Source organism: Hyperoodon ampullatus (assembly GCF_949752795.1).
Source record: "Hyperoodon ampullatus genome assembly, chromosome: 5".
In the NCBI taxonomy this organism is placed as follows: Eukaryota; Metazoa; Chordata; class Mammalia; order Artiodactyla; family Ziphiidae; genus Hyperoodon; species Hyperoodon ampullatus.
The window spans coordinates 52847100-52859872 of NC_136918.1; the positions used below are offsets into that span (position 1 = coordinate 52847100).

Sequence of the window (12773 nt, forward strand, 5' to 3'; positions counted from 1 at the left end):
AAAATTCATAATAGGAACGATTTATGGAATCTTAGGTTTAGATTTTAAAAGTGAATTATAAGTAGGTAAGTACAAGAGTGTGTATATGAGATCTAAGAGCAGATGTGATACCAAATATGAAAGCAATTTTTTGGTGAAATAACAAAATGCCAAGAAATATTAGCCAGCAGTGTGGCATGGTTGCAGTAAAATGCCTTGTCCTGTGAACTCATGGATTTAAACACAATTGGGTTTTAGATTATTGAATTATTTTCTGTATTGATGCGCATATTGTCCCATTTTTGGCTAGTGAGAGCCTCTTCAGGTTGGTTCCTTTGTCCTTTAGATAAGACCTTGGTTTTAGGTAGCTGTCTTGCTTTTTGGTTTGACAAGGTATTACAGGTTTGTATGGTTTTCAAAGGTAACTCAAGGACTTCTAAGTTCTTGTAGTTAAGTTCAAGATTTATAAGTTTCTTTAGGACCAAAGTATCATTCCACTCTTCCATTTTTAAAAAAAGTTTTTTTTTTTTTTTTTTTTTGCTTGCGGTACACGGGCCTCTCACTGTTGTGGCCTCTCCCGTTGCGGAGCACAGGCTCCGGACGCGCAGGCTCAGTGGCCATGGCCCACGGGCCCAGCTGCTCGAACCCGCGTCCCCCGCACCGGCAGGCGGACTCTTAATCACTGCGCCACCAGGGAAGCCCCGAAAAAAAGTTTTTTATAAACACTGTCCATCATTAATTTTGCTTTTTATGAAATTAGGAAAAGACAAAATCTTTCAGCCTAGACAAAATTAACATGCTTCTCTTGTATATATTTTTAAAATCTCATTTCATGTCACTGAAATAGCCATAATGTTAACCTCTAGAATTTTAGGGTAGACTAAAGCACTAATGCTCAACTATGAATGCTGGATAAGTTTGTTGCATTGGTAGAATACTGCCATCATAGTCACACCTTAATCACTTACATATGTATTATATATATGTGTTACTGGAATTCTTTGACTGTTTAGCTATTTATCAGCCATTTTAAAGGGTCCCTACCCACCTGCCAGTTAACTAATTGTGTTTTGTGTTTCAGGTGAACTAAATGAGAGGTCCAGAAATATTACATGACAGTAGTTTTTCTGAAAAGATATCTGTGGGGAGAAGGATTGTAGGATGTTTTACTTTGACAAAGTCATAGAACATCAGTTGTGCTTTGATTATATTTCTTACGCATGAGAGCTATATTTTATGTCTTATGAAGATGTATATATATATATATATATATTATATAGCTATTATGTGTTGAGTGCTAGAATATAAAGTACAGGCTGCCTCTTTTTTTTTTTTTTTTACGGTACGCGGGCCTCTCACTGTTGTGGCCTCTCCCGTTGCGGAGCACAGGCTCCGGACGTGCAGGCTCAGCAGTCATGGCTCACGGCCCTAGTTGCTCCACGGCATGTGGGAAAATCTATGCTTTGGGGTACAAGTGGAAAGGAGGAAGCATCTTTTTCAAGGTTGGCGTTTGAATAGGCTTCATAAGGAGATGACATTTGAAGAACAGAAAAATTTCAACACTTGTAGTTGGAACAAAGAGCTTAAAAAGCAGAAATGTGGGAATTGGGGGGATGTTAGAATGATACAAATATATTCACCTGAAGGTAGAGTACATTCAAGGAAGGTGCTGTACAGGTAGATGGATACTTTGAGACCATATGGAGAAGGAGAACTTAAATGCTTCGATAAACAATTTAGAGTGAATGTGGAAGCTAATAGATAGCGATGAATACATATGACATAATCAGGGTTATGTTTTATGCATAGATGTTAGAAGACAGTATGAAAAAACCTAGGAGACATTGAAGTTATTGTAGTAATACAGGTGGTAGGTACTGTAGAAAGGAAGGCATGGATGAAAGTGGCGTTGTATAGGTAAGAGAAGATGGAATCCAAAGGATTGCAGGTAAAAGCTGAGATAGAAAATTGAATCCAAAATAATACTAAAATTTAAAGTGTTGGTGAATGATGGAATTAGTGATAGTTACAGGCAAGAGGAGAAACACGTTTGGGAATATAGGGCATAAGTTGCCGCCAGTAATGCTGAGCGATGATATCTGAAAGGACATAGATATTTGCACATCAGTCAGCTGGAACTGGAATGTTTGGAATGGGAAAGATGAGGGGATGTGTTAGAGAGTGGCACGCAATGGGAGAGATGGTGGTTTTGTAATTCTTCAGAGTGGATGAGATCCTTAGTTGGGGTAGTAGAGTGAAGATCAGAGGGCTAAAAAAGAAGTCAGCTGTACACATGTTAGGGCAGGAAGAAAAATCAGTAAAAGAGATAGAAGAGGACAGAATCAGAAAGTCAAATGTTGGAAGTTTAAAGATTTTTTATTTCAGTCTTCTCAAATGCTGGAAATGGCAAGGAGTGTGAAGTAATGAAAGTATGAAGACCTGTTGAATTGCGAGTTGATTAGTAACAAAGTTATTTAGAGTCCATAAAATTTTAACAATAACAAATGTTTTTCTTCTTTATATGTCTACATGTATTCTTTTACTTAAATGTGTGGATATGCTTATACTTCTTGTTGTGTACTTTTTTCTTTTTCTCCCTCCTCCATCAGTTTATTGTTTTTTGATGACTTTATAATCCATGAATATTATGAATGTACCACGATCTTGTCTTGATACTCCCCTTTAATGGGCATCCACTGTATTTTCTCCCCCCCCCAACCTTTGCCACTAAAAAAGTGTTCTTAAAATAAACATCCTTAGGAACTTGTGCTTTTATTTCTCTATGTTGTAGAGTATATGTATTAGTTGAACTACGTGACATTGCAACTGTGTGACCATTGTAACAAACAAACAAAAAAAGGGAAATTCTTATGTTCCAGTCTAGTGTTTTTACTTTTACTAAAAAGTTGCCAGATTGTTTTCCAAAGGGATTTTTTTTCACATTTCCTCTTGCATTATGTGACCTATCCCCACATTCCTGCCAGAAATAAACATTCTAGATCTTTTAAATTTTTACCAATTTTAATGAGTATAATTTTACTCCATGTTACTTTGATACGTATTTTCTTGATATCTAGTGGATCTTTATGTACTCAGATATAGCTGTCTTTTCTTGTATAGTATTTGAGTTTCCAGTCTTGGTTAAAAAGATTTTTTTCTTGCTCTCTAGATTGGGCATGTAGCCTTGATGTTTCATTAAGATGTGTTGATATATGTGAAGTATCTGTGTATATTTACACACATATACATATATACACAAACATACACATTTATGTGCTTTAAATATTTTGGAATTAAGTTTTGTCTAGAGTAAAACATGTGGTCCCACTTTTATTTCCTTTCAAATGGATAGTTACTTGTGACAGCTCAAGTCTGCACAATAATGCAGCCTTTTCCTTTGTTCAGATCTTTGTATTTTTCAATTGAATATTATGTTTGGTCACATAAATCTGTGCCTTTCTTGTTAGTTTCTTTTGTAAATATTTAATAGTTTTTTGCTCTTATAAGTGCAATATTTATTTTCTCATCTGTATTTATAGGTGCTTACTACTGGAGCAGAGAAAAGCTATTGTTTTTGTTAGCCACTGTATTAAATTCCTTTACAAAGGGCTAGTGATTTTACTAATTATATAGTATATGTAGGAGACCCAACAAATTACAGATTCAATGTTAGAGACTATTTTTTCTCTTTTGTATCTTTTTCTACTACTTCCTCAGAGAGGTAGCACAAGATAATAGGATGAATAAAAATAAAGATTTTTGAATTGAGCAAAATATCAAGGAAGTTCTAATAACTTTTACCAAAGAAGTAAAGCCACCTGAGATTGAGGGGCTTTTAGTGAGATAGGGTCCCTAAGAGAAGTTAAAATTTTTGAAAATCCATGGTGGCAAATCTGATAAGGAAGTTAAAAACCTAATAAAATGATTGCCAAATAGCTCAGAGGTTGCAGAATGGTTTTAGACACAACATGGTTTGGGATTTACATAAGTTACATTGCTTGAGTTGGAATTGGTAAGACTACGTGAGTTAAATGTCACAGTTCTTGAAATGTCTGATCAGTAGGTTTGCATGAAAATGGAGGGAATGCAGATACAGTTCAGGAGAATGATATGGGATTGGAGGACACTGAGAAGCATGAGTAATGTTACGTTATCTTGAAAATCTGTTCAATTAGAAACTGAGTAGAGAAGGCAGGCAGCAGAAGCAAGAAGAACCACAGTTCTTCGGCCTCTGGAAGGAAAACCACATTCACAGAAAGATAGACAAAATGAAAAGGCAGAGGGCTTTGTACCAGATGAAGGAACAAGGTAAAACCCCAGAAAAACAACTAAATGAAGTGGACATAGAAAAAGAATTCAGAATAATGATAGGGAAGATGATCCAAGACCTCGGAAAAAGAGTGGAGGCAAAGATGGAGAAGATGCAAGAAATGTTTTACAAAGACCTAGAAGAATTAAGGAACAAACACCTAGAAGAAATAAAGAACAAACAAACAGAGATGAACAATACAATAATTGAAATGAAAACTACACTAGAAGGAATCAATAGCAGAATAACTGAGGCAGTAGAATGGATAAGTGACCTGGAAGACACAGTGGTGGAATTCACTGTCGTGGAACAGAGTAAAGAAAAAAGAATGAAAAGAAATGAAGACAGCCTAAGAGACCTCTGGGACAACATTAAATGCAACAACATTCACATTATAGGGGTCCCAGAAGGAGAAGAGAGAGAGGAAGGACCCGAGAAAATATTTGAAGAGATCAGAGTTGAAAACTTCCCTAAAATGGGAAAGCAAATAGCCACCCAAGTCCAGGAAGCACAGAGAGTCCCAGGCAGGATAAACCCAAGGAGAAACATGCTGAGACACATAATAATCAAATTGACAAAAATTAAAGACAAATTATTGAAAGCAACAAGGGAAAAATGACAAATAACAGACAAGGGGACTCCCATAGGTTAACAGCTGATTTCTCAGCAGAAACTCTACAAGCCAGAAGGGAGTGTCACGATATATTTAAAGTGATGAAAGGGAAGAACCTAACACCAAGATTACTCTACCCAGCAAGGATCACATTCAGATTCAACTGAGAAATCAAAAGCTTTACAGACAAGCAAAAGCTAAGATAATTCAGCCCCACCAAACCAGCTCTACAACAAATGCTAAAGGAACTTCTCTAAGTGTGAAACACAAGAGAAGAAAAGGACCTACAAAAACAAACCCAAAACAATCAAGAAAATGGTAATAGGAACATACATATCGATCATTGCCTTAAACGTGAATGGATTAAATGCTCCAACCAAAAGACACAGGCTCACAGAATGGATACAAAAACAAGACCCATATATATGCTGTCTACAAGAGACCCATTTCAGACCTAGGGAGACATAAAGACTGAAAGGGGATGGAAAAAGATATTCCACGCAAATGGAAATCAAAAGAAAGCTGGAGTAGCAATACTCGTATCAGATAAGATAGATTTTAAAATAAAGAATGTTACAAGAGACAAGGAAGGATACTACATAATGATCAAGGGATCAATCCGAGAAGAAGATGTAACAATTATAAATATATATGCACCTGACATAGGAGCACCTCATTACATAAGGCAACTGCTAACAGTTATAAAAGAGGAAATCGACAGTAACACAGTAATAGTGAGGGACTTAAACACCTCACTTACACCAATGGACAGATCATCCAGACAGTAAATTAATAAGGAAACACAAGCTTTAAATGACACAACAGACCAGATAGATTTAATTGATACTTATAGGATATTCCATACGAAAACAGCGGATTACACTTTCTTCTCAAATGCACATGGAACGTTCTCCAGGATAGATCACATCTTGGGTTACAAATCAAGCCTCAGTAAATTAAGGAAAATTAAAATCAAATCAAGCATCTTTTCTGACCAAAACACCATGAGATTAGAAATCAATTACAGGGGAAAAAAACGTAAAAAACATAAACACATGGAGGCTAAACAACATGTTACTAAATAACCAAGAGATCACTGAAGAAATCAAAGAGGAAATCAAAAAATACCTAGAGACAAATGACAGTGAAAACACGACGATCCAAAACCTATGGGATGCAGCAAAAACAGTTCTAAGAGGGAAGTTTATAGCAATACAAGCCATCTCAAGAAACAAGAAAAATCTCAAATAAACAATCTAACCCTACACCTAAAGGAACTAGAGAAAGAAGAACAAACAAAACCCAAAGTTAGTAGAAGGAAAGAAATCCTAAAAATCAGAGCAGAAATAAATGGAATAGAAACAAAACAATAGCAAAGATCAATGAAAATAAAACCTGGTTCTTTGAGAAGATAAACAAAATTGATGAATCATTAGCCAGAATCATCAAGAAAAAGAGGGAGAGGACTCAAATCAATAAAATTAGAAATGAAAAAGGAGAAGTTACAAAGGACAATGCAGAAATACAAAGCATCCTGAGAGATTACTACAAGCAACTCTATGCCAATAAAATGGACAACCTGGAAGAAATGGACAAATTCTTAGAAAGGTATAGCCTTCCAAGACACAACCAGAAAGAAATAGAAAATATGAACAGACCAATCACAAGTACTGAAATTGAAACTGTGATTAAAAATCTTCCAACATACAAAAGCCCAGTACCAGATGGCTTCACAGGTGAATTCTGTCAAACATTTAGAGAAGAGCTAACATGCATCCTTCTCAAACTCTTTCAAAAAATTTCAGAGGAAAGAACACTCCCAAACTCATTCTATGAGGCCACCATCACCCTGATACCAAAATCAGACACAGATACTACAAAAAAAGAAAATTACCGACTACTATCATTGATGAATATAGATTCAGAAATCCTCCACAAAATACTAGCAAACAGAATCCAACAACACATTAAAAGGATCATACACCATGATCAAGTGGGGTTTAACCCAGGGATGCAAGGATTCTTCAATGTATGCAAATCAATCAGTGTGATACACCGTATTAACAAATAGAAGAATAAAAACCATATGATCATCTCAATAGATGCAGGAAAAGCTTTTGACAAAATTCATCACCCATTTATGATAAAAACTCTCCAGAAAGTGGGCATAGAGGGGACCTACCTCAACATAATAAAGGTCATATACAACAAACCCACAATAAACGTCATTCTCAGTGGTGAAAAACTGAAAGCATTTCCTCTAAGATCAAAAACAAGACAAGGATGTCCACTCTTGCCACTATTATTCAATATAGTTTTGGAAGTCCTAGCTTCGGCAATCAGAGAAGAAAAAGAAAAGGAATACATATTTGAAAAGAAGAAGTAAAACTGTCACTGTTTGCAGATGACATGATACTATACATGGAGAATCCTAAAGATGTGACCAGAAAACTACTAGAGCTAATCAGTGAATTTGGTAAAGTCGCAGGATACAAAATTAATGCATGGAAATCTCTTGCATTCCTATACGCTGACAACAAAAGATCAGAAAGAGAAATTAAGGAAACAATCCCATTCACCACTGCAACTAAAAGAAGAAAATATCTTGGAATAAACCTACCTAAGAAGGTAAAAGACCTGTACTCAGAAAACTATAAGACACTGATGAAAGAAATCAAAGATGACACAAACAGATGGAGAGATATACCATGTTCTTGGGTTAGAAGAATCAATATTGTGAAAATGACTATACCCAAAGCAATCTATAGATTCAGTGCAATCCCTGTCAAATTACGAGTGGCATTTTTTATAGAACTGGAACAAAAAAATCTTAAAATTTGTATGGAGCCACAAAAGACCTGGAATAGCCAAAGCAGTCTTGAGGGAAAAAAACAGAGCTGGAGGAATCAGTCTCCCTGACTTTGGACTATACTACAAAGCTACAGGAATCAAGACAATATGGTACTGGCACAAAAACAGAAATATAGATCAATGGAACAGGATAGAAAGCCCAGAGATAAACCCATGCACCTATGGTCTACTAATTTATGACAAAGGAGGCAAGGATACACAGTGGAGAAAAGACAGTCTCTTCAGTAAGTGGTGCTGGGAAAACTGCACAGCTACATGTAAAAGGATGAAATGAGAACACTCCCTAACACCATACACAAAAATAAACTCAAAATGGATTAAAGACCTAAATGTAAGACCAGACACTATAAAACTGTTAGAGGAAAACATAGGAAGAACACTCTTTGACATAAATCACAGCAAGATCTTTTTTGATCCACCTCCTAGAGTAATGGAAATTAAAACAAAATAAACAGTTGAGACCTAATGAAACTTAAAAGCTTTTGCAAAGCAAAGGAAACTACAAACAAGACAAAAAGGCAACCCTCAGAATGGGAGAAAATATTTGCAAATGAATTAATGGACAAAGTATTAATCTGCAAAATATATAAACAGCACATGCAGCTGAACATTAAATAACAAACAGCTCGGGGCTTCCCTGGTGGCACAGTGGTTGAGAATCTGCCTGCCAATGCAGGGGACATGGGTTCGAGCCCTGGTCTGGGAAGATCCCACATGCCACGGAGCAACTAAGCCTGTGAACCACAACTACTGAGCCTGCGCATCTAGAGCCTGTGCTCCGCAACGGGAGAGGCCGCGACAGTGAGAGGCCCACGCACCGCGATGAAGAGTGGCCTCCACTCGCCGCAACTGGAAAAAGCCGTTGCACAGAAACGAAGACCCAACACAGCCAAAAAAAAAAAAAAAAAACAGCTCAATCCAAAAATGGGCAGAAGACCTAAATAGACATTTCTCCAAAGAAGATATACAGATGGCCAAGAAGCACATGAAAAGCTGTTCAGCATCACTAATTATTAGAGAAATGCAAATCAAAACTACAATGAGGTATCACCTCACACCAGTTAGAATGGGCATCATCAGAAAATCTACAAATGCTGGAGAGGGTGTGGAGAATAGGGAACCCTCTTGCACTGTTTGTGGGAATGCAAATTGATACAGAGCCACTATGGAGAACAGTATGGAGGTTCCTTAAAAAACTAAGAATAGAGATCCAGCAATCCCACTACTGGGCATATACCTAGAGAAAACCATGATTCAAAAAGACACATGCACCCCAGTGTTCATTGCAGCACTATTTACAATAGCCGGGTCATGGAAGCAACCTAAATGTCCATTGACATTTGAATGGATAAAGATGTGGTACATATATACAATGGAGTATTACTTAGCCATAAAAAGGACCTAAATTGGGTCCTTTGTAGAGATGTGGATGGATCTAGAGACTGTCGTACAGAGTGAAGTAAGTCAGAAAGGGAAAAACAAATATTGTATGTTAACGCATATATGTTGAACCTGGAAAAATGGTACAAATGAACCAGTTTGCAGGACAGAAATAGAGACACAGATGTAGAGAAGAAACGTATGGACACCATGGGGGAAACGTGGCGGGGGTTGGTGGTGGTGGGATGAATTGGGAGATTGGGATAGACATGTACATACTGATATGTGTAAAATAGATAACTAATAAGAATTTAAAAAAATACAAAAAAATAAGTAAAAAAAATTAGTAGATCAAAGATATAAGGAGTTAACAGTGAAAAAGAGGGTGTGTGTGTTCTGTTTTGTTTACAGTTACAGGATTTAAAGATAAAGACGTTTTTGAAGTGTGTAGTGTGATGCTGGCATGGTTTGTATGACCTGAGGAACTTGTTAAGATCGACATGCCTGGGCTGTACTTCTGACTTGCTGACACTTAATTCTTTTCCGAGTTGTCACAAAGTTTATGACATTACTTTGAAGAAGCTGCCACAGGTGATTTTGATATACCATACTAAGCAAGAGTCACTAGTGGGCTAGAAACTGGAATGTGGCCTTTTTCTTTTTTCCACCCCTTTCTCCAAAAAAAAAAAAAAAAAAAAAATGGAGATACAAGTTATTGAAGTTGAGAGGGTAACAGAGATCAATATAGGAGTGGATGAGAAGGAACATTGAGTTGTAGTCATCACTGAAGATTATTTTTTGGTCTTTTTAAATACTACTGACTAGTGGGGGAAAAAACGTTATTCATTTATTTTCAGCATAATAATTGGGTGCCTCTTATGAATCGGGCTATATTTCAGGCATAATTAGTGAATGTTAAGGGTTAAATGTGTCCTTTCCCATAGCTTGCATTTTTTTAGCTTGCATTTTTAAATAAACATGAATAAGCTGTCATTCCTAGAGTATTTAATTGCGTCACCACAGTGTTTGAAATATCTAACCTATTCCACACATTGTATGATCCAGTCTGGTTTCTTTAGCATAGTGGTCTATGTAAATAAAAAATTAATTTTGTAATGAATGTTTTCACTTGCTGCTGTTCCCTCTAACTGCTTTTTTATTGTTGTAAGTATTGCCCTGAAAGTTTCCTTTACCACTAATATAAAGAGGGACAGAAAAAAGAGGTGAACCCATTTCCATTACATAATGGAAAGGAGGAGCATTCTTTCAGTTCTGGCAGTCTTGAGCTTCCCCACAATATGCTTCTTAAATACAGAACAATTGAAAGGAAAATAATTCCAGACTCTTACCTACTGGCTGTGAATAGGTTGAAAACCTTTCCTATATTAGATAACCCTGTGATAACTGAGTAACCAGAAACTGAGAAAAGTGATGGAGGTTCTTCTTTGTTTCATCTTCTCACTCTTCCTCTCCAAACCCAAATCTCTGTATAAGTTTTGATAATAGCAGATGCTTTGTGCTCACGTCTGTTTTGCAATCACTATTTTCACGGGTTCAGTTTTGCATACTGCTCATATCTAGTACTATAGCCATCCATTTTAGGTTTTTTTAAACCAGTTTTTTAAGGAGAAAATGACTGTATATTTACATGTAAATGTTTTGAGGTTTTAATTAATAGGGGCAACCTAAAGCAGGAGGAGAAAAAAATCTCTTGTTCCCTTCAGCTCTAAAGCCTATGATTCTTAATATTTTATATATTATAGGTTGTATCAGTTAACAGTTATTTTATACCAGCAGGCCCCCCAAAATAGTACTATTTTCCTGATTTGTATTATATTTATTATAATTTATATTTTGGGCTTTTAGGTCAGTAGAGTACTTATAAAATGCTGAGAAACCTTTCAGTAGAGTGAAAATAGGTATGATTTGTGGGAACAATTTTATTCTTAAAAATTTATATGACAGTTCAAATGCTTATTGTTTCTAACTTATGTATTCATTTTCATTATAACATATTTTATATGTAACATTTTTATCATAACAATTACTCTTTTTATAACTATATAGGTATTTTAATTGAGGTTGAGTGTTTTTAGATCAGTGGCCTAAACAGAACGTCATATTTTTTTGAAAGAATGTTTCTTTTTCCTTTTGTTCAGAGAATTGTATAAGAAAATTCTGCTCCAAAAAGCAGTTTTTAGTTACATAATTGAGATTAAAAACAAAGATTAACTTTTCCACTGTCCCCGAAGCACACCATGCTCACTCTGAGCTCCAGGCTCCTACTAAGCTAGTGCCGCCGTCATCTCCACCAGTCCCCATCATGATTATCTACCAGGACCTCACGAGCCATCATGAGATGTTCTCTGACATCTACAAGATCCGGCAGGTTGCTGACAGGCTGTGTATGGAGGTGGAGGGGGATGATGGTCAGTAGGACAGAGGGTGACATTGATGACTCGCTTATTGGTGGAAATGCCTCTGCTGAAGGACCCAGGGGCGAAGGTACTGAACACAGTAATCACTGGTGTCCATATTGTCATGAACCATCACTTGCAGAAAACCAGCTTCAAAAAGGAAGCCTACAAGGAGTACATCAAAGATTACATGAAGTCAGCCAAAGGGAAACTTGGAGAACAGAGACCAGAAAGAGTATAACCTTTTATGACAGGGGCTGCAGAACAAATCAAACACATCCTTGCTAATTTCAAAAACTGTCAGTTCTTTATTGGTGAAAACGTGAATCTAGATGGCATGGTAGCTCTGCTGGACTATTGTGGGGATGCTGTGACCCCACATACGATTTTCTTTAAGGATGGTCTAGAAATGAAAAAATGTTAACAAATTTGGCAGTTACTTTGGATCTGTCACCTGTCATCATAACTGGCTGGCTGCTGCTTTTCATCCACACAACACCAGGACTTAGACAAATGGGACTGATGTCATCTTGAGCTCTTCGTTTGTTTTGATGGTGATTTATTTGGAGCTGAGGCATTGCTTTTGAGAAAAATACGTCATGTAGTTTGTCTAAAAGTAAAATGCATTTAAACTAAAAAAAAAAGGATTAAATATCTGATGGTAATCAAGGGGTTTTACTATACTAGTAAGAAAACTTACTACTAATTCCTTGATGTTTTTGAAGTAAACTGACTCTGAAGTTGATGTCTCTGGGTGTAGACAGTATTCTCTTTTCCCTGAATGTGTTTCCTTCTCCAAAAAAGAGATGAGGTTGAGAGCAATGAGAAGAAAAGCAGTTTCACTCTCTCAGTTCTGTTTTGTGTGTGTGTGTGTGCAGTTTTTTTTTTTTTAACTATTTATTGAGCACCTAGCATGCCTTTGCATCATATTGAAGGAAAAAGGCTATTCTAATACCTGTACTTGAGAAGCAGGAAATTGATCAGCTATTTGATAGTCTGGTGGAAACCCTTGGAATATGTCTAGATGAATTTATACCAAGTCATCTTATCTGGAGTTGTTTACTATCCAGAGAAAGAGTCAAGCCCAGGATTTCATATTCAAATCAGGATCAGAAAACTAGGATACATGTTGAGTATGAAATAAGTCATTGTATTGTCTCTGCACTCACTACCCTCATCCTTATGGATTTCCTTATCCTTCCCA

The 12773-nt window shown here is 36.5% G+C and overlaps 1 pseudogene across 1 annotated transcript; it reads left to right on the forward strand.

Annotated features, from left to right (window-relative positions):
* Nucleotides 1-11475: 11475 nt before the first annotated feature.
* On the forward strand, nucleotides 11476-12103 carry LOC307053329 (translationally-controlled tumor protein-like; annotated as a pseudogene). Its single transcript has one exon. The product of its transcript is annotated as a translationally-controlled tumor protein-like (transcript).
* The last annotated feature ends 670 nt before the right edge of the window (nucleotides 12104-12773 follow it).